At 36.5% G+C, this 3,953-nt stretch overlaps 1 long non-coding RNA gene across 1 annotated transcript; it reads right to left on the bottom strand.

Moving 5' to 3' along the window:
- Nucleotides 1-954: 954 nt before the first annotated feature.
- Nucleotides 955-2,042, bottom strand: LOC125193267. The gene is made up of 2 exons (XR_007171547.1): nt 1,551-2,042; nt 955-1,407 (listed from the first exon to the last, which is right to left on the bottom strand). It is a non-coding gene; the product is annotated as an uncharacterized LOC125193267 (long non-coding RNA).
- Between the last annotated feature and the right edge of the window lie 1,911 nt (nt 2,043-3,953).

Here is a 3,953-nt window from a genome sequence, read left to right as displayed (position 1 = left end):
TTAATTAATTAATGTCTGCTATGGACTTAATTAATTAACATCTTATTAATTCCAAGAGTGGACTTAGCAAGAAACATTTATTTATTATTCATAGAGTAATAAAACTTCAACTGACCAGTTTTCCGAATAATAAAACCTTGTTTGAGCTCCTCTTGAGGACATTATCAAACGAGACTCACCTCGCGCACGTTTCAACATAATAGCAATCCTAGCACCGCTAGATATTAATCACCACTACCCAATATATCGGGATTATTGGGTTGCGAAAAACCCGCACCATTTGATAAGTCAAAGTAGTGCATAATCAATACCGTATGCTCAATGCTAACATATGTATATCAAGAAATAGTATTTTATCAAGACCTAGTCTTTCAGTAGATAGCATAAAGACACGTCTTTGCTGTTAGATCCGTTCGTAAGCTATACCACACCAATGTCATCTTATTTCAATAAGGCTTAGAAATATGCGGACTGACATTGCAACCTTTCACGATAGGTAGTCAAAGCCTATCTAAGTTGTGAAATTCTTCATTTTCTTTTGCAAAGCATTGCATAGATCCGACCGTGTTACCTTAAAGTGGACGACGCCCACAACCGTTCTACTAAGCAAAAGACTTAGAATTTGTTTACTTCTTATGCATTTAAATGTTTATAAAACATCTTATAAATTTACAAGCAAACACAATGTAATAATAATAGTGGTTCTATTCGTGCGAGACTGCTCGAATAATACTGAATCGGGTTAAAAGTGGATTGTAGAGTTTTACATATACAAGCAAGATTCTATTCGCGGGAAACTTGCTCGAAACATGCTTTTCAGTATACCAAACCTAACCGTTCCCAACAATTTGGCAAAGAGTTATCTCAATTAACATGGATTTAATTAACTTCATAGCCCAGAACAATTACATATACCAGCCCAAAACCAAATTAAAATTCGAAGAGTCCAAGTCCTACAAAAGAAAACACTCATTCAAATAAGATGCAAAATAATATTACTAGCTTTCCAAAACACACGACAGCTCCCAAAAAAAAAAAAAAAAGATCAAAATTGAAAAGAAGAAAAGGAGAAATGTAAACTCCCATTCCAACTCCATCGTAAAACACTTATACTCCATTTTCACCTTAAAACATACACCCCAAATAATTAAAGCATAAACAATTGAGAATCAAATTCCCTTTTCAAAATAAGATACCGTCGGCTCTCTCTCCCAGAATCGCAACACCAAAACACCAGAAAAAAAGTTAGAGCTCCGTTGCTTTCTCCAAATCACCGCTGCACCGGAGTCGACGCCACTGCTGACTCCGATTCGTCGCCCGCACCCACCGCCGTCGCTCGGCGCCGTAGCAGCCGCTGCGTCGCCTCTCCAGCGGTCTCGACTTCATCCGAAGCAGCCTCGTTTCCACCTGATTAGCCCCGCAGATAAGTTCTTATTTCATGAATTAAAGTTCGGTTCTTTGATTTATATTCGAATTATTGATTTGCTTCGGTTACTAGTTCCATGAGATGCACAAGTATGGAATTGGATTTGGGTGGGGAAAGTGTATACCTGCAATAATTTGGGACGAGTTGCTGTAAACAAAAGAGGTTGTGGCTCGGAAGCGGTCGATCCAACTCTCCGCCTTTTCTCTCGGTGGGGTTAGGATTGTGAGGGGGAGGATGATGAACTCTCTCTTCTCTGCCGCCTTGAGGAAATTTTGTGATTCAAAAGTGATTTAGGAGAGACTGCCAAATTGTGTGAGGCGGAGAGATTAGTGTAGAGGGGTGATATAGCAATGTATTGAGTAGTTATTTTGGGTGATTGATTTCAATTGATTGTGGGGAAATAATTGGAAGGATTTCTCTTACAGATTGGGGTGACGAGATGAGGGAGCGTGAGACGTGGGAGAGGAGTAATTTTGGTGTTTGATTTGCTCAATTAATTTGAGGTTAATTGAGTATTGATCGAATAAAGAGGAAAATCACGGTAGAGGGGAAGATACCTGCAATGAGATCTTCTATTTTTCTTGGAATTATTTGGCGTAGGATTTAATTTATTTGGGCCTCAAGACCTTTTGTATTTTATTCAAATTGTGTAGCCCAATATATATATATTTTTTTTACAAGATTGGACTTGTATTAGGTATTTGGCTTATCTAACATGGAATTGAGTCCTATAATTATTCCTCAAGGAAGGAATGAGTATATTTACAAAATTAATTTCGTCAACGCCCATTCAAACCTAAATCAAGTTAGGTCACGAGAGTAACAAATAACCGAAATTTACTCGCCAATTAATTCACGGATGCCACGGCGTTAAAAACGTTAAAAGCAAAAATGTTAGGGTTCGAAAATTAGGGTTAAAAAATGTGGGGCGTTACAAATAATCTCCAAGTACAAGAACACTGTCCAAGTTGTCTTTAATTTGGGTGAGACTAATTAAGAATCATTGTATGGAAAATCTATCTATACAAATTAACATAAACATATGAGTGGGCATATGAATAACAAAAAATATTCTCACTTCATTCCATCGAAAATGACTCACTTTTCTTATTCGTTTATCCCAGCAAAGATGACCCGATGGCCTCTTTCTTAGGAATTGTTCAACTACCTTTTCTCTCGTTTGGTCTATTCCTCTCTCATACTTTAAATCATCCATCAATCATCTCTCTTTCTTACTTTATTCATCTTTATTTGGGACGAAGGGAGCAATATGGTAAACAATGTTTAAAACATAAAATAGCCTAAGATCCTCTCTAACCACACACCAAATCTCATTTTTGTAGAAAACTTCTCAATCATGCTACAAACCCAAATCCAAACTCATTTTTGAGTATTTCTATATTCTACTGAACAACACCAAATATTGGTGTATATGGTAGCTACTGCATAATTTTATGAGACATATATATGACCTCCGTCCCTTAAAAGTAGCAACTACTTCCACTTCGGTCTGTCCCTTATAAATAAAAACTTTTTCAAATTTCTACTTCCTCGTCTCATAAAAATATGTGTATTAAAAACGACACAAGGATTAATGCACAATTGGTAAAGTAAGAGAGATGAGGGAAATGAAAGTTAAAGTAGAGTTAATAGGTGGTGGGACCCACATTATTATTAGATGTTATTAATGGAATTTTAATAAAAAAGTATTGACTTTATAATCTGGGGTGGATATAAGAAAAATGATTATTCCCTATTGACTACATTTCAAATTTAATTCTAAATATATAGTAGTTTTACAAATTTGGACCAAAATAATACGATTGAAACCTTTGATGTTTCTAACATATTAGTTTGGTCCGTTTTGTAGATGTTATTCATGGATTTTTAATCAATAAGTATTACAAATATTTGAATATCCTTTCTTACACATTTGCTTACACAGAAATGTTTGAATAATAATCCAAATCGAAATTTAATTTATGGTTGTATTATTGTCCTTCACATTCCTTTTAATTCGTGTATTTGGACTTGAAGTTGATGAGCAAACTCTATGTCTCTCTTCCTCTCTCTCAGTCTTGGTCGCAGGTGGGGTCAGGTGGGGTCGGCTGACCCCACCTCCGCCCCTGGAGTGCCACCGGAAAGCTGTCTTCTACCCTACGGTATCCATGAATCCGCCCTTATTCCACGCAGAGAGAGATGACGACGAGACTGAGCAAGAGATGAGCGGTGAGGCAGTCCCCCTACATCTGGAATTCGGAGACGGCACAGTGGAGGTAGCCACCGTGAATAAAGAGAGGGAAGAAGAAGCTATTTTTCTGATTATGCTTATCGTGGGCGAGGAGAGAGATTAAGATGCAATAATTAGAAGTTATTTCATTTTAATTTTTTCCTTGTACTCCATTTAGGTAAATTTAATACCAGTAGCTTAGTTGGGATCACGTTGACACGTTCTATTAATAGAATAGATAATTAATTATAATTTTAAATTAGTCTCAGAACTTATTTCTTACAACTATTTTTTTTT

Source organism: Salvia hispanica, chromosome 6, assembly GCF_023119035.1.
Source record: "Salvia hispanica cultivar TCC Black 2014 chromosome 6, UniMelb_Shisp_WGS_1.0, whole genome shotgun sequence".
Lineage (NCBI taxonomy): Eukaryota > Viridiplantae > Streptophyta > Magnoliopsida > Lamiales > Lamiaceae > Salvia > Salvia hispanica.
This window is presented reverse-complemented; position numbering and strand designations above follow the sequence as displayed.